Genomic DNA, 19,283 nt, shown 5'->3' on the forward strand with positions numbered 1-19,283 from the left:
ATGTATAGTACTTTTGTAAAATATTTTAAGTGCTCACTTCAGCAGCATATATGCTAAAATTGGAAAGATTCAGAGAAAGTTAGCATGGCCCCTGCACAAGGATGACACACAATTTCATGAAGCATTTCATATATAGATCGATATCAATATATATCGATATGTATCTATATGTCCTCTGTGATATGGAATCCAGAGCTCTGTAAAGCTTATTGATCATTGAAACACTGTGATGTTCAGAAACAGCAGTGGTATTCCTGGCAGTATAAGTGTTATTAGGACTACAGTATATCTGTCATTCCTTTCAAAAATTCTGTGGGTTAATTTCCATAGAGTCCTTTTTTATTTTTAAAGGTTTGAGAAGAAAATCTAAAAGCTCATGTTCCTTCCTTCATTTTCTTCCTTCCTCACCTTTGCTTTCTTAACTGTAAAATTAGTATGGTGATAACAGTAACCCTCTCTGTTGATGTGATGAGTATATGGGCAATTTTTATTTTCATTATATTCTTCCTATGTTTGAAAGGTTTTGAAAAACGTATTTAACAATTTTAACCTAAAAAATAATCTTTAAACTTAATGTTTTAAATCATTAAATTTAAATTAAATTCAAAAGATTTTTAAAATATTTTAAAATTTTAGAAATTCAGTGTTTATTGAAAATCAAAATGTGGCACAAATACCAAGTATAATGGTATTTTTGGAAAAATTCTTATATGCGCGACTCGTGTTTTTCCTCTTTCTGGTACAAGCTTTCACCTGTGTTTTAAAAAGACTCTAAAGAGAAACTAAAAGGAAAGTTTACTAAGTGAAAGTTTGAGCAGGTTCTGGGGTTGCCAGCATACTGCCTGCTTCATTGAATGTCACATTGGCCTCTGCACACAACGCATGACTGGGCTGTGACAGAGCACATGACACACATGTGACAGGACGGGCTGCTCACTTCCTTTCCAAATAATGCTCTGGGGAGTAGTCCTCAAGAAGCACTCTGCTAAAGGCAGAAAATTCAGGGGTAGGGAGCAAGAGGGGTCTTTCCAAAAACACAAAAACTTTTCTGAGTGTTCTAAAAATGAAGAGAAGGAAAGAACAGTGAGTACTAGATGTTAAAATGTGACATTTGAAAGCTGTTAGGAAAAATGCCAGGCTGACAGAGGCCCTACTTTTCTGAGTGTTCATCAGTGAGATGGGGAATTCATCGGACTACCCGGAAAGCATCTCCTCCCTTTCTGAGCTGCTGGGAGTTAAGGTTTAATCCCCAGGATCTATCATATTCTGTCTTGGAAGTTTGAACCCCAATCAGCATTGTATGAGATGTTGTGAGGGATACAAAGTCTATATTAGATATGCTTCACCCTGGGGAATTTATAGGAAGTGGGGAAATACATCACACACAGGAAAAGTTATGTAAAGAACAAGGCTACGTAAAATTGTCTTTTTAATTTTTAAAAAATTTTTATTGGAGTATAGTTGCTTTACAACGTTGTATTAGTTTCTGCTGTACGGCAAAGTGAATCAGTTCTATGTATACATATATCCCCTCTTTTTTGGATTTCCTTCCCATTTAGGTCACCACAGAGTGGCACTGAGTAGAGTTCCCTGTGCTATACAGCAGGTTCTCATTAGTTATCTATTTTATACATAGTAGTGTATATATGTCAATTCCAATCTCCCAATTCATCCCACACCCACTACCCCGCCTTGATATCCATAAGTTTGTTCTCTACATCTGTGTCCATTTCTGCTTTGCAGATAAGTTCATCTATACCATTTTTCTAGATTCCACATGTAAGTGATATTATATGATATTTGTTTTTCTCTTTCTGACGTACTTCACTCTGTAATGAGTGGAACAGATCATAAGACAAAGGAATTCAGAGTGGGTGAAGGAATTCAGAGCTCCCATGGGAGGGAGAAGAACAAGAGACCGGGGTGGGGGGCGGTGATGAGAAATGCACAGGGCCTGGAGGATTTTCCATGATGGGTAGGGAGTAGCTAAGTCATGGGGGCAGGGATGATATTAAAAAACCACCAACTTGCTCAGCAGTGGCCCTGGCTGATCAGAATGGATACTGGTCCAAATGCTGGAAAAGCATCCTGGAAGCTCCTTGCTGAGCCAGGAGTTACTTCTGTAGTTGTTAGATTGTGGGAATATCAGGGAGGTCCTGGAGGAGCAGGGAGTCCTGGGACATGGCCAGGGTGGTGCTGGGGCACTCAGGGTGCTTGAGGCAGTGGCTATTTTCTATTCAGTTCTATCCGCTACAATGATGCAACCATACCTGTGAGTATCTGTTGAAAATCAGCCTTGAATGAGGGCAAATGGTATAACAAGAACATTTACAACTTGCTTTTGCATATGGTATTTCATTTGATCTACCTATCTCTCAGCCTATCTATCTATCTACCCATCTGTCTAACTAGCCATCTATCTGTGTCTCTCTGTCTGTGTATTTGTTAATCTGTCTTTCTGTCTGTCCATGAAAGAATGAAAACAAACTCAGTGTCCCTGGGTGCTAGACACTCAGCTGGGTACCAAGTTGAGGAGCCTGTCCAGAGCTGCAATTGTCACATGGGCCTTTCATTTATTTTACCACTGATTTAGTGTAAGCACTGTACTAGGCACTAGGGATACAGAGATAGTAAAACATCATCCCTGTCCTCAAGGGGCTTGCAGGTCACAGAAACCCTCTTTCTAACCTTTTACACAGGTGATATCGTATGCAAAAAGAAGAGATGTCACAAGATGATTAAAATGGGGAAAGCAGCTTGGGTATGTGTGGGTGGAGCAGCCCATGAAGGGCCTTTACCCTGGTGATGATGCCAACCCCTTTAGTCACTAAGGGAAGTGGTCAGAACCTGCTGGTTTTGGCCAATGGGGGGCACCAAACCAAGGGAGGGAAAAGTAATTCTGTAAGGACTGGAAGGAAGTCAAACACAACCTCTCAGCCAAGTGTTGGGGCCATGAATTTTTGCTTCAACGTTTTACGTTTTCTGGAGGTCATTTACAGAATTAAGTAGGAGTCACGCTGGGCAATACTGGTAAGGGCGAAGAACTAGAATTCTCAGAAACTTTCTTTTGGAGCCTTAGACCGAAGAAGGCAGATGAGAGAAATAGCGTGCTGTGGTGGTTCTCAGATTTTAACCTCAAAACACTGAAGGATAATTCAACACTCTCCATTAGTAACAGCAGCTGACTTGTGCAGATATTCACAACCGTTAGGGGTACGTGGCAGTATACTGTGGAGAAGCGGGAAATGGGATGTAATTTCATAAAGTTGCCTAGTTAAGTCTATATGTCTATATTTACAACCAGCCTTGAGGCTCAGAAGTATAGGCCTGAGTTGAAGGCAGCTCTGCCACTAACCAGCTACATCATCAGAGGCAGTTGATGCTCTCTCAGCCTTAGTTTCTTCATATATAAAATAATGAATCTTAATTGGCAGCATTATTGAAGGGATTCAAGATAATAAACTAGGGACTTCCCTGGTGGTCCAGTGGCTAAGACTCTGCACTCCCAATGCAGGGGGCCCAGGTTCGATCCCTGATCAGGGAACTAGATCCCACATGCTGCAACTAAGAGTTCTCATGCCGCAACTAAAGACCCCGCATGCCGCAACGAAGATCCCGCATGCTGCAACTAAGACCCAGTACAGCCAAATAAATAAATAAATAAACATTAAAAAAAAAGATAATACACTAAAGTTCCTATCACAGTTAGTATATAGCCATAGAGCCAGAGCTTAATGAATGATTAGCTACTAGTATAAGTAATTTGTCTTAAAAGCTGTATTGGGGGATAACAGAGTCTGCTCAGCCAGCCATCATGCAGAAGTGAAAATCCTGGGATTTGCAGGAAATACGCTCTTAACAGTAAATGCCCTCTGTAATGAGGTATAGCAGCTTAGACTTGGGGGTAAATATTTCATGAAATGTTAATTGCTATAAAAAGAAAGATGGGTGCAGAAATGGGGAGAAGATGCTATTTCAAAGCTAGCAGATTTTTTTTTAGTTGTTCTAGAAGGAAGATTTTAAATTTGCATTTGAGATTGATTATTTCAGGGTAAAAAGATTAATATTTTTTTAATCACATAAATGTAAAACCAGTTCCGGATCTGGAACAGGAAGGTTGAGACCATTCATTCCTTTATTCACTCAACAAATATTTATTGAGCACTTGCTACATATATTACACAAGGTACTGTACATAAAAGGCACTGATTATGCAAAAAGGTTGCCTTTACTGTGAGTAGAATTGCAGCCCTCAACCTGCGTTTCCTTGGAGTCTGGGAAGAGGAGGCATGGTTAATGGACTCTTGTCTGTAGGAAACTTGATCCCTCCCACATGGCAGCAGGAAAGGCACTGAGGGAGAGATACCCTTCCTTTGAGATGAGGGTAGGAGATGTTGTGGAGAGCCCAGTCTGATATTTCTTCTCACGCATTGTCTTTTTCTTTCTCCTTCAGTAAAGTTATATTAAATGTTGCAGTCTGTTCTCTGTTGTGGGGGATTATGCGATGGGCTATGCTTGGACTCCAGGTGGTTGACTGAAATAAGCATTCTTTGGGAATTCCCAGAAGTTTTGGGGGAGGAGAAGTCAGGGACTGGCTTTCTTCCAGTCACGTGAGAGGTGAAGCTCAGTTATTTGGGCATTAATTAGAGGTGTGATTCTTTGAAGGCAGGACACCACTGTTACACATTTGTCCTTATGGGCAGCTTGAATGATCCTCACAAAGCGACTGGACACACTCCCATGACAGCAAGCCACTGGGCACAGTTTCCAAGAACATCAAGCCAGAGCATCTCACTCTCCACTAACTCAAACAACATGAAACATGCAAGTTACTTCACATGCTGGGGTACAAATGTCCTGAGCATGTGGACTAGAGATCGCTAATCCAAGGCTATTTCCTTTTATTCCTCTCTTATTCTTTCTTACCTACCATCCATGCTTCTCCCAAGCTCCCTCTTGGGCCCTGTTGCCCAACTGAAATCAAAGAAGCAATTAACACTTACGGAAATCTGCTATGCTAAACACTGCCTGTGCTGTTCTGCATAAACTGTGTCATTTAACCCCTTACAACAATTTGGCAAGATAGGTAAGATTATCCCCTTTCTCTGATGAGAAATGGAAGCTGAGAGTCCTATGTCCAAAGTAACACAACCAACAAGTAGGTAACAGTTCCGGGGTCCAAGTACAGGTTTATGTAACTACAAAGTTCTTTACACCAACAACAAAGGAAAATGTATTTCGGGGGCGAAACATAATTAAAAAGAAAAATGTATTGGGAGAAATGCTTTCTGCTTCCAAGCAAATGTAAGTAATTGCCCATCAGTGGACACTGACCTCTAGTTGTAACTGAAACCCGAGATGCAGAGGTCCCAGGTTCAGACGCTTCCTCTCCACTTAGAAAACTGCCAACAGAGGAAAAAGAAGTGGTGAAAGGCAGTTTCAGACAGATCATGACAAAATCGACTAAGTTTTCTTGGGTGATAGGAGTAAAGAGGCCATATCTATCTGTCCTGGGGAATCAAACAGTTGCCTAGAACGTTAATATAAATCTGTTGTTTAAAACACAAGTTGTGGGGCTTCCCTGGTGGCGCAGTGGTTGCGCGTCCGCCTGCCGATGCAGGGGAAGGGGTTCGCGCCCCGGTCTGGGAGGATCCCTCCGCGACGGGAGAGGCCACAACAGAGGGAGGCCCGCATACCACAAAAAAAAAAAAAAAAAAAAAAAAAACAAACACAAGTTGTTTTATAAATCTGGCCCCAAAATTTAATCTTAAAAAAAATCCCTCATTCATGCAAAATCATGTTGACATATAAAGGCACATCTGTGGTCTACAGTTTGATCATTCATAGCCCTCTTATAAAGCACTGACCGCACAAGCCTTCACAGACCAGTAACAGTTGGTGGGTGGGCACAGATGCAAGGATCACACTTTGACAGCACTGATACTTTCACTTTCAGTTACAACAGCCTTACCATGGGTTACTTCTAAGAAAAATCTAACCATTTGAACCTCAACACGGTCTCCACGTATCAAATAATTGCAAATTATTTCTTTCTTCTCTTTTTGCCTTTTTTTTTTTTTAACTCAAGCAACCCATGGGGCTGCTTAAAGCAGTCTTAAGTTCCTGTAGACTTTCTGAAGGAAATGAGAGGCATTAGGAGGTCTAGATTATATTTTCTTGCCGGTGATTGCTGTATAAATCTGAGTAAGACTGTTATTTTTATCATCTCAGAGATTAAAGTTGCCTCTGGCAGCACAAGGGTAGAATCTCGATGTTTGCATGTCTCTTCCCCCGTTTTTCTCCTCTCCTGATCCTGCACCCACACATAGAGAAAACACATGAGCAAAGCCACTTACTCATGGAAAGCATCTAAACTGGTCTTCTTACAGTCTTATTGTGGAATCTGTTTTAAAAACCAGACACCACCATACCACCCCCTTTACCTTTCCTTTGTCATCCCTGTTTTGTGGGAACATGGTTTTCTATCACAGAATGATGACACTATTACCTTATGGGGTTTCTATGATGAATTCCCAGAAAGAGTTTGGGGAAAAAGTGTTATTTCTCTTTTGCTTCCCCTACCCCAAAGGTCCCTTCTGTGCACCTCAAACTCTTCAACCTACTCTTCTTTTGAGGGGAAATCAGTCAGTGGCTCATAGGGATATACCCCAGCTCTGACCTCAGTGGCTTACCAAAACCAGAGCCAGTCCCTCACTCAGTCAAGTCCAATAATGATCTTCCACAGATGCTGAAGCCCCACTTGAACCTGGATTTTTCCCCCTTAGGATTCTTCTTGGAGAAAAAGAATCAGGAAAGCCACAAGCAGAGGGTTGAGCAGAGAACAGAGACCCCAGGGCCTTCCAGCTTCAACTGTTCCTACTGTCCTGATGAACCACCTGGGGCTGGAGAGGAAGAAGATCTAGCACAGGGAAGAGAGTGGCTTTTAGAGGATTGGGGAAGGGGTCTCTTGGGATCTTTCAAGAGATCTGAAAGCTATAGAAAGCCCTGCAGTTACCAGGAAAATGCAGATATCGGTGCCTGACAAACAATAGGTGCTCAGTGTATACACTAAGTAATTGAATGGTTGAATGAATAAATAGGCAAAAGGGAAGAAGCAGAAGAGAAGAGGTAAAGCAGTGCTTCATAGATGACTTTCACCTGCCTTTCTTCCTGGGATCTTTTTTACAGTTGTTTTTGTTTTTCCCAGTTGCTCCAGGATGATGCTCAGGCACCACCTCCAGGCTGAAGGCTTCTCCATCATTTCACCTTTCCACCCTTAATGACTGCTAGACCATGAGTTCTACACCTCCCAAGCAGAGGCTTAAGATAAGCAAAGCCTGGATAGTAAGGAATCAGAGAGGAAAGGGAAGGGCAAGCAGAGGAATCTGCCTTCTCTTCCTTCTGTTTTAATTTGCTGGTGGTTATGAGGTTAACTTCCTTGGGCCTCTGTTTTCCTTAACTCTGAATTATAGGTACTGTCACTGAGACACCCTGAAGGTAGATCTATTGATGGTAGATTTGTGAAAACATAAGGAAAACACCATGTTTGGTAATATCTAGAGAATATGCCTTCGAAGCAAGCCCTTAGTTCTCATCAGCTCTCACCTAAACCACTGTTATTCAGACTTTAATGTGCACACGAGCCACGTTATTAAATTTTTTTTTTTTTTTTTTTTTTCGGTACGCGGGCCTCTCACTGTTGTGGCCTCTCCCGTTGCCGAGTACAGGCTCCGGACGCACAGGCTCAGCAGCCATGGCTCACGGGACCAGCCGCTCCGCGGCATGTGGGATCTTCCCGGACCGGGGCACGAACCCGTGTCCCCTGCATCGGCAGGCGGACTCTCAACCACTGCGCCACCAGGGAAGCCCCCCACCTTATTAAATATGATGCTTATTACAATGCAGGTTCAGATTCAGTAGGTCTTGGTGGGGCCCGATTCTGCACTTCTAAAAGTTGCCTGGTCATGCCAAAGCTGCCCTGCAGAAGGGTCTAGAACTTTGAGTAGCAAAGGCCTAGACAATTGCTACAGTGTCGTCCAGCTTCAGTTCTTGCCAAATCTCTCCCAACCTCATCACCCCCCTCGGCACCTGCAGAGCCTCAGGCACGCCATATGCTCTTCAGACCTGCATGGCTTTGTACATCTTCCCTCTGCCCTTCGCCCCCCTTCCCTGGATGGGCTTCTCCGTGTCTCAGCTCACATGTAAGCTCTTCTGTGCAAATTCTCCTGGCTCCCCATCCTACCAGATGGCCATGCCCTCTCTCCTCTGTGCTCATCACACTGTACTATAACATGCTGTCTCCACATCCAGGGCTGTTGCATAGGGTTGCTCAGGTTGTGTCCAGGGACAAGGGCCCCTGGTCGAGGCGGCAAGAGGGGCTTGAAATCCATCCGGTTCTCCACTTGCCCATTGGTGGAGCCCTGGTGCAGAGCTGCCTCCACCAAGAGGGAGGGACGACCTCTTCTAATTCACACAAAACACCATATGGGCTGATTTTCTGTCTTTTCTACCAGGTGTGGGGTCCTTGAGGAAGGAATCAAGTCTCATTCATCTTTATGTTTTTATCTGCTACCACAGTGCCTGTCACTATTCAGTGTTCAATGAAATGTTTGTTGAATGGATAAATGATGAGAAAAAGAAATGAGCTACTGAAAGCAATGCACAGACAATAATTTCGTTCAATTCTAAAGGTAAATCAACTGAATTGTAAGCAAGAGGTCTGGGATTTGCTAATGTGCTGCTAAAAAGGCAAGGTCTTCAAAACCCCATTTTACTAAAAGGATTATAATAGGTATTAGTGAAAAGATGTAAAGGCTACAGTCGGCACCTTTAGAAGACTCATCAGTACCAGCAAAGACATAGGCTGCCCAGAATCAATAGTAAATTGTCATGTCTTTTTCAGATCTAGGGGAGGATGAGGGAGATTCTGAGGATATTATTTGGTCATAAAATCAAAAAGAAGGTCCCGAGAACAAGAATAGGTGATGACAAAACCATGTATTTACATAGAAGGACTGAAGTCAGAAATAAAACAGAGAATGTGATGGATTGTGAAAATGAGGATCTCACAACTGCTAAGGGCCTGGGCTTTGTTGAGAAAGGCACAGCCCAGATGAAAAAGCATCTTGTTTTTTTGTTGTTTTTTTTTTTTTGCGGTACGCGGGCCTCTCACTGTTGTGGCCTCTCCCGTTGCGGAGCACAGGCTCCGGACGCGCAGGCTCAGCGGCCATGGCTCACGGGCCTAGCCGCTCCGCAGCATGTGGGATCTTCCTGGACCGGGGCACGAACCTGTGTCCCCTGCATCGGCAGGCGGACTCTCAACCACTGCACCACCAGGGAAGCCCGAAAAAGTGTCTTGATACAAATCTTTAAAATGGGGTTCGATTGATCTTCTTTGCATGAGTTCCTCAGGTGTTTCCCAAGAGAGTCTCTCTGACAAGACTAAGCTCCCAGAAGTTGGGACCAACGCTTAGACACCTTTTATCTTCCTGAGAGTGTGTGATACTCCGTGAAATGAAGTAGGTGCTGAATTTGCAGGGAGTTTACAGCTGTCACTGACGATAAAATAAGCAAGCACAAAGTGCTAATCATCCTCAGCCGAAATATCCAGAATTTCACCTCAGCACTGAGAAAGAGATTCCTTTGAGAAACATCCTGATACGTTGCAAAAACCCAACCTGGGCTTTGCCTTCTTAAATCATCTTATTCTCATTAAGGCCAATTTCCGAAGATACAGCTGTGGTTCTGCAGTAAGGGGAACTGAGAATCTTGAATACTGTATGCTACCACGTGACTTCAGGATAAAATGTTTTTCAAAACAAAACCTAATTTAAACACACACACACACACACACACACACAAAGTAGGCTAAGATCACCAGACTTCCATTTACCTCTTAGCAAAATTTAATCCCAGATCTCCAGCAAACAATTGGGAGGCATTTGAGAGCATTTGGGGCCTTATCTTTTCATCTAAGGGACCAACATTTGTGATCAGGGTGATAAGGAGTCATTATCAAAAAGAATAGAGATGAGGTCTTTCTGACACATCACCATCATGAGACTTACCACTGATAACTGCCCAGGACCCACGGACTATGCTGGAGTCAAGAATTGGGTAATTGCAAAGTTTCCTCTTTTTAGAGCAATAAAAGTGCTGACTTCATGCCCTTATTCCCTGGGTCATTTCTAGAAGAAAGGCAAGCTAGTTAATTTCTTTTTTCATAAGAAAATAGGCCAAATAGCAAATACTCATTTTTAAAAGGCTTTCAATTCTTAAAAAATGCATTCTCATTTTAGAAAAAATTTTAAAGCATAAGAGAAGTCACCACCCCCCAAAAAAGCATCCCTCCAATTGCCACCAACTAGTACAACCTTACCAAAAGCTTACTGTAGCTTTTCAAGCCATAGGGAAAATGAACACATGAAAACTGTGTTCATACGTTCACTAAATGAACCAAATGCAGGCTATGTTCCTACACTCTGAGGATCAGTGGAATTGTGCAAGTAAAATAATCTGGAAATCTTAATGTCAAATTCAAAAATTAAGAAAATATGTGAATATTGATCACTTCTTTCAGTGGATGTGAGTGCAGATTTCCTGATCTGTCACATGGCTTTTTTTTTTTAACCAGACAGGAAAGGTTTTGACATCCTTGTTTGCTGTTTCTGCATCTTGGAGAAAAGCTGAAAGCACCTTCTCAGATACTGGCTGGCACACACAAAAAAACATTCAGGAAAGTTAGAGAAATCCCAGAATGTTATTTATCAAGCAATTCAGATGTATCCTTCTGAAAAAGATTAACTCTGGAAATTTTATTACTTAGAATGTCACTTATAAGATATTACAAGACATTTCTTCTGTGTCCATAACATTTTTTCTTCTTTTTCTTTAACTAGAGTATAATTGCTTTACAATGTTGTGTTAGTTTCTGCTGTACAACGAAGTGAATCAGCTATATGTATACATATATCCCCTCCCTCTTGGACCTCCCTCCCACCCCCCAATCCCACCCATCCAGGACATCACAGAGCACCGAGCTGAGCTTCCTGTGCTATACCACAGGTTCCCACTAGCTATCTATTTTACACGTGGTAGTGTACATTTTTACTTCTTATACAGCTCTTTTTTCTTAGCTCCTTTACCCGGTTCTCAGAAGAAATCTAAAGTGATCTGACTCCCTTGGATACCACATAGTAGGCTGCTAAATTTCTGGGTTTTTTTGTTTTTTGTTTTTTTTTTTGTGGTACGCAGGCCTCTCACTGTTGCGGCCTCTCCCGTTGCGGAGCACAGGCTCCGGACGCGCAGGCTCAGCGGCCATGGCCCACGGGCCCAGCCGCTCCGCGGCACGCGGGATCCTCCCGGACCGGGGCACGAACCCGTGCCCCCTGCATCAGCAGGCGGACTCCCAACCACTGCGCCACCAGGGAAGCCCTAAATTTCTTACTCAATGATATGGAATTGCTTTCAAGCTGAGTCCTGAAGCTGTAAGCTTCAAACTTTGATTTAAGCACCAAAAATGTTTGGGTCATTATGTGTGGCTTGGCATATAAAATAACTGCAACAATAACAGTCACAAAGATCTTACCGTGTGTCAGGAACTATTTTTTGTGTTTTACAACTACTACTAACTCATTTAAGCTTCATAATAAAATCCTCATATTCATCCTATGAGCTAGATACTATTATTATTCCCATTTTACATATGAGGAACAGAAAGCGATTTGCCCAAAGTCAAAGAGCTGTTAAGTGGCAAAGCCGTGGTAGGAACCTGGCCATCTGTCTCAGAGTCCACACCTCTAATCCCTATACTTGATTGTCTCAACTAGCAATCTACTCCCCCCAGTTGAAAAATTACATTGACTCCTTCTAGCCACCCTCCTCCAACATTATACCCACTTGAGTAACTGAACGCCAAGTTCGATAAAGCTGCATTCTCTAACAACCCCCTTTCTCAAGGTCCACAGGAGGAGCTGGCTATTTGCCCGTGAAGCCTGTTCACTCCCAATCTGAAGAGGCTTAATGGAAACTAACTCTGTCCGTGCTACTGGAGGGAGAAAGGTGAGTTTTCTTGTTCATTTAGCATGAAAATCTCTTAAATTGAGGCGTTTCCTTCCCCTTCCATCTGCTGCCGCCAGCTACAGGTGAGAAGGTCTCCTGGGTATCAGTTTCACATGACCTGCCTCAAATAAAGACAGGTCATCTGCTCCCAAAAAAGGCAGCAAGTTCCCACCTCAGCTTTACTGCTAACTGCAGTTTTCATCTACAGGAAGAGTTTAAGGGAAATGAGCAGGAATTATAAAAACTTTGCTAGTTGGTGACGCAGAGAAACCTCATCAGCTTTCATTTTCTCAGCTGGGAGTGCAACCAACATGATTAAAGCCAAGAAAGAAACCCTCAAGTTATCGTATTAACAATTCCGTTCTTTAGATGAGACAACATAAAACCTTGGGAGGGTTGAACTAGAACTTAAGTTCAACATCATTCCCCACATTTTACAGACAAGGAACTGAGACCCATAGGGGACTCCTGGTGTACTCATGATAACACAACTAATTTATGACTTAAAAATGTTACCTTTTTGGATTATTTTCTTTAAAAAAAAGGAATAGAAATTAATCAGCCTCTCTGGCCTTCTAGAAATGGCTCATAGCATAAGGCTCATGACACGAAGTCAGAATTTTATTGCCTTACGCAGAGGAAATTGCAATTACTACCCCCAATCCCCAAAATGGGTCATTCTAGGCCCTAGGGCTTACATATTGGCGTGAAAATGGAGAAGTGTCTGGTCTTTGATCTCTTAGCTACTGTGCCTCTCACTATCCATTGCTGGCTGGTCCTTTAGCATCTGTTGGGTCTTTTGCCCTTGGCAGGATACAGAGATGCTCCCACAGTGTTTCTCTATTTCAATCACAGGTCTGCTGTAAGGGATTCTTGCCACTGCTCTTGGGGCCGAAGTGCTCAGGGCAGGCTACCACAGGCATCCATCCAAGCTTCCCCCACCAGAGGTCTCATCCTCTATGGAGTAATGTGCAAAATTGCAATCAAATCCCCAGCTCTTTATAGAGCCTACTGCAAATCTCTTCCTCCCAGTTCCCTATCCATGCCAGTCTCATGCATCCTCCCTTCTCCTAAGGGTCAAGCCACTTCCTTTCCCCTCCTCCTGCAAAACTCCAGTTCTTACCATCCCATAGGCTTTCTAAAGCAAGGGTTATAATGCATCCCTGAGACTCGGAAGCCCTGACCTCCTAGAACGGAAAACAAGATCCCTGTCATCGTGAACAAATTATTTGTGTATGTTTAATGTCTGACTCTCTCTCCAGACTATAAATTTCATGAATTAAGGATTAGGATTAGGTTAAAGTTAGAGAGAGATTTAGGATCCTTCTGTCTTGTTCACTTTTGCATCCCCTCTGCCAGCTCAAGGCCTCATAAATAATGGTCATTCAATACATATTTTCAGAGGGAAGAAAGGGAGGGACCAGGGAAGGGAGGGAGAGAAGGGAAGGAGAGAGGGAGAAGGCTGACTACAGCGGCCCTCTGAAATAACAAGAGCCTGATTTAAGGTAGTCTCAGAGAACATAGGGAGGAAAGGGTGGGAATGAAGTTGAAAACTATTAAGAAGAAATAATTTACAGGGTTTGATAACAAATTTGCCGTGAAATATGTGAAATACGGCAGTCATAGATGATTCTGAGATTTTTTTAATTGACTTACCTAAATATGCTGTGGGACTGTGAGAGAAAGACTGGGTTGGTTTTGTTGGTAAGAGTGGAGGTTGGTGGAGGGCTTGTGAACAGTGAGTCTAGTTTGGAAACTGTAAGGTGTCTGGGGAGGATGCCCAGTAGGCAGATAAACCTGTGTGTCTCACTGTTTTAAGTACATGTGAACAGGAAAACCAAAATCAACTTGTGAGGTGGGCAAAGTTATCTTTAGAAAGTCCCTTCTCTTTTAAGACCCATTTCAGGCCCCAAGTTCCCTAATTTTTTGCCTATCTTTCTTCATCTATGTCTGCTTTTAAGAAGTGATCTGATAATCTAAGATAATCTCAGTTTAGAAGATAAACTATTGATGAGACACAATGAGTTAGCCCTCTCACGTTGTACTGGGAGCATTGCCTCAAACCAAAGGAATGATGATAACACCACTAGTAAGAGCCAGTGCTTATGTGGCTCTTAGTATATGCCAGGCACTGTACCAAGCACTTCATGCTCTCAGCAACACCATGAGGTAGGAATCATTTTAGAGATGAGAAAACTGAGACACCGAGAGGCTAAGTGACTTGTCCAAGGTCGCATAGCCTACTAGTAAGGAAGCAGGAAACATACCCTGGTGCTGTGGCTCTGGAGTCCATTCTTGTATAAGGGTGGAAATTTAAAAGAGTGGAAATGTGCAGTAAATTTTGTGGGGGGACCCTAGCAAGATTCAGAGCCTGTTGTGCAGGTCACTGCAGCTTCACCCTATAAACTGATGACCATGATGACATGGGCTCTGCCAAGAATTAACCTTAGACAATGTACTTAATCTCTTTCAGTTTCATTTTCCTCATGGACAAAATAAGGAGAAATGACCCATGTAAAAGGTTATTCCATAAAGCAGCATTTGTAATAGCAGATAACTGGAAACAACCTAAATGTCTATTGAGAGGAGACTGGCTATAAAAAGGATTGTACGTCTATAAAATGGAATATAATGCAGCCATAAAAGAGTAAGGTAGAGCTCTATATGCTGTTTAGAGTGATTTCTAGGATATATTGTTATAGAACTGAGTATAGAGTATGCTACAATTTGAGTAAATAGAATGATAGGAATATATATACATTCTTTTAAGCTTGTATGTGCATACATACAGGAATCCTATAGAACTGGTTGCTTCAGGAGAACTGGGCAGATGGGGAGCAGAGATGTGAGGAGGAAGCCTGTACCAGTTAGGGTACCAGCAGGAGTACACGGCACACTCAAAAGTGTGATTAGGGCTTCCCTGGTGGCACAGTGGTTGAGAGTCTGCCTGCCGATGCAGGGCACATGGGTTCGTGCCCCGGTCCGGGAAGATCCCACATGCTGCGGAGCGGCTGGGCCCGTGAGCCATGGCCGCTGAGCCTGCGCGTCCGGAGCCTGTGCTCCGCAACGGGAAAGGCCACAACAGTGAGAGGCCCGCGTACCGCAAAAAAAAAAAAAAAAAAAAAAAGTGTCATTAAAGGGAGTTTAATGAAAGAATGATTTGCAACAGTGTGGACAGGGGTAAGCACCCAACAAAGGATGGTGATGTGTCCACCGTTGGGCTAGCTACAGAGCAGAGTCATTACCATGCCTGAGCCCTATGGGACAAGGGGAATAAGTGGTTACCTGAACCCAGAGAAAGAACTGTAGGTGTAGAAGGAGCCACTGGACAGCAGACACAGCCTTCCCCAGATGAACCCACAGCCCAGCAGAGAAGGAGCTGGGGTTTAAATAAAGACCCTGACCCCATTCTTCTCCTGCCCTCCGATCTCTTGCCAGTGCTGCCCCAGGGAAAACCCTACCAGAAGCCTGAGGGCAGAGAACACTGTAAGTGTACCCTTAGAGAAGAGCCTCTTGGGACCCAAGTCAGGTGGCAGTGGATCTGGAGGGCAGAGACTATCCACCACAGAAACTGCATGCATATCCTTTATCTTGTACATTTAGAACTATGTGAATATATAACTTATTTGAAAAGTAATAAATTTTGCACACACACAAAAAAATTAAAAATTAAACGTAAAATGAGGGACTAGAGCAGATGGTTGCAAAGTCTCTCCCCCTATGCAAATTCTACCTATTTCTTTGACATGTGACTTTTTCATCTAATCACAATCCATGGCTCCACCTAGTGTCAAAGCAATGCTTCACTGAGTTCAGAGCACAGACTCATTCAGGAGGAATTCCAGAGCAGACGCATATGCTCTCTGCTCCAAATCACTGGTGTGTGTAAGCAGTTTTCATTGTGAATTATACCCACGTGGTGAATGATCTTATCCCCTAAAAGTAGAAAATAATTATTTTGAAACACAGAACATTTGTTGTTTTTTCTTTTAAAGAGATAGTGAACCTTGACTTAAATTCAATTTTGAACTAAATAGTTAAGATTTTCCCCCCATATTTCAAACTGTTAAATACACTTAGAGGTAAACAGCATGTGATCTAAGATAGTAAATCTTCCATAGCCCACTTTTGAGCTTGTCACTCCTCTGTTCATATGTCCTTAACGCAGCAATTCTCAACCCTGGCTATAGAAAATATCCCTTGGGGAGTTTTAGGAAGCTCCTACTGGAGATTCCAATTTAATTGGTCTGAGGTGGGACTCAGGCATTAATTTTTTAGGCATTAATTTTTTTTTTTTTCAAGATCACCAGTGTGTCATGGGCCGCCAGGGCTGGGAGTCCCTGAGTCAATGATCCATTACTGCCTATGAGGTGTATTTCCCTCACTACTCAGAATGTGCTCCTTTCACTTTAGACAAATTAGGTCACTTGTAAGACAATTTTCTACTCTCCATGCCTTGCTCATGCTACATCCTCTACACTGCTCAGGCCTTGAATGTTTTGCTCCTGTCCCCCTCTCCCGCCGCCTGCATCTCGACTGCCATAGTTCTACCTCTTATTCCTGACCCTGCTTAAGGGCTACCTCCTCCAAGAATTCCCCTGCCCCTCATTCCCAAACAGATGTTTCTTCCTCTTTTGAATCCCTGAAGATTTTTAAAATAACTTCTATGATACTTTTTTTCCTTAATAGAAAACTAACACATTTATAGAGTATTCTTTTTTCTAATCAAATTGACAACAATCAAAAAGTCTGATATAGGACTTCCCTGGTGGTCCAGTGGTTAAGACTCCACGCTTCCAATCTGGCGAGGGGTGGGGAGGGGGCGGAAGTGTGCGGGTTTGATCCCTGGTCGGGGAGCTAAGACCCCACATGCTGTGCTGTGTGGCAAAAAAAAAAATTCTTTTTAATTATTTAAAAATTTAAAAAAATGTCTGATACAGTAGTACCCTCTTATCCATGGTTTTGCTTTCCATGCTTTCAATTACCTGTAGTCCGAAACCGCAAATCCAAATCCCAACCACAGTCCGAAAATATTAAATGGAAAAATCCAGAAATAAACAATTGATAAGTTTTAAATTATGCACCCTTCTGAATAGTGTGATGAAACCTTGTACCACCCTCTCCATCCCACCTGGAACATGAATCATCCCTTTGTCCAGCATATCACACCCCCAAGAATGCTAATTTTTAATAACCCAAGAGTTCATTTTAAAAAGATAAAATATCGTAAACAATTTGGGTTTATCCAGAAATGCAAGGGTAGTTAAACATTAGAAAATAAACATATAATTCACTACATTAACAGATTAAAGAGGAAAGAACATATGATCATCCAAAATATGCAGCAAACAATATTCCTAATAATGAAAAACTGAGAAGCAGACCCTAAAAATTCAGGAACAAGATAAAGAAGTCCATTTACTTCTAATCAGTATTATACTGGATTTCCTAACAAATGCAGTAAGACAAGAAAAAGAAATAACAAAGCACAAAGATAGGAGAAGCAGTACCTGGTAGAAGTATTGGAATGGTCTTTTTTCATAAAGATATAGTCGTCTACATTCCAATGAATCTACAGGCAAATGATTAGTAATAATAGCAGAGCTCAGCAACATGGCTGAATAGAAGACCAATACACAAAATCAAATATATTTCTAAGCACTGGCAACAGAGTTAGAAAATATAATTTTGAAAAAAAATGCAGTTTACCATAACAATAAAAAAATATAAGCTACCTAATGAAAGTTGTATAAGGCCTATATGGAATAAATTCCAAAACTCTATTTGATGAACATCAAGGAAGACCTATCACAGAATACATGGTGGAAGATGTTCAATAGGAAAACTCTATTGTAAATTTGCCAGTTCTCCCCAATTTGATCTATAGATTCAATGCAATCTAATTCCAAATCCCAATGGGATTCCTCCCCCCAACCAAAAAAAAAACTGATAAGCTGATTCTAAAATTTGTACAGACAAACAAATTTCAATATGTAACTAAGACTCTTTAGGAGAAGAATTAGGTAGGAGGACTTGCCCTACCAGGTTTCTAGATTTTAATTATAAAGTTATAAGAATGAAGAGAGTGTGGTACTGATGCTGCAGTAGACAAGTGGATTAATGGAATAGTGGAGAGTCCAGAAACAGATCCACATATTTGTGGACATAATATGTAAGAGAAGTGGTATTGTACGTACTGTGGAAAGGGAGAATTTGTCAATAAGTGGTGCTGGGGAAATACAGGGAAAAAAGCAAAATCAGATTCCTACCCCACAGGTACATTGGAAATCAATTCTAGGTGTATTAAAGACTTGGATGGGAAAGCTGATATTTTTAAACATCTAAAAGGAAAATATAGAATAGTATCTTTATATCTTTGGGGTAGAGAAGAATTTCTTAAACAAAACACACACAAAATCTTTTCCGAAACTGAAAACTGAGAAGATTGACAAACTTGACTCTACTAAAATTAGGGATTTCTATTCTTCAAAAGACCTCACAAAAGAATTTGCAGACAAGCCACAAACCAAGAGTAGATATTTGCAACATATATAACTAGTGCTGTGCTTGTAAATGTTTTAAAACTAGCTTTCCAAGGTAAAAAGCCATGATTTGTAGGGTTTGATGATTACCATGGAGGAAATAATCCCACCGTGGCTTATTTCAAGCTATCAACATGATGTCACTACACACAGTTTGGAAGAGAAGCACAAAATCACTCTTGTGAGACTGTATAACCCAGCTCCAGCACACCACAGCATATTACCCTAAAGGATTTGTTTCCAGAATGTATAAAGAACTCTTTCTGTATATCGATAATTAAACATCAAACAGTGCCATACAAAAATGAGTAAAAAAAAAAAAAGAGAAAAACAAATACCATATGCTAACACATATATATGGAATCTAAAAAAAAATAAAAGGTTCTGAAGAACCAAAGGTGCAGACGTAGAGAATGGACTTGAGGACATGGGGAGGGGGGAAGGGTAAGCTGGGACTTAGTGAGAGAGTGGCATGGACTTCTATATACTACCAAATGTTAAATAGATAGCTAATGGAAAGCAGCCGCATAGCACAGGGAGATCAGCTAGGTGCTTTGTGACCACCTAGAGGGGTGGGATAGGGAGGGTGGGAGGGAGACGCAAGAGGGAGGAGATATGGGGATATATGTATACGTATAGCTGATTCACTTTGTTATAAAACAGAAACTAACACACCATTGT

At 41.9% G+C, this 19,283-nt stretch overlaps 1 protein-coding gene and 1 non-coding gene across 2 annotated transcripts in view; both read left to right on the forward strand.

Annotated features, from left to right (window-relative positions):
* PDCD1LG2 (programmed cell death 1 ligand 2) overlaps positions 1 to 19,283 on the forward strand; it is a 115,576-nt gene that overhangs the window by 87,242 nt on the left and 9,051 nt on the right. The gene's annotated exons all lie outside the window — the stretch shown is intronic.
* On the forward strand, positions 30 to 136 carry LOC112065800 (U6 spliceosomal RNA). Its single transcript, XR_002892237.1, has one exon. It is a non-coding gene; the product is annotated as a U6 spliceosomal RNA (small nuclear RNA).

Source organism: Physeter macrocephalus, chromosome 9, assembly GCF_002837175.3.
Source record: "Physeter macrocephalus isolate SW-GA chromosome 9, ASM283717v5, whole genome shotgun sequence".
Lineage (NCBI taxonomy): Eukaryota > Metazoa > Chordata > Mammalia > Artiodactyla > Physeteridae > Physeter > Physeter macrocephalus.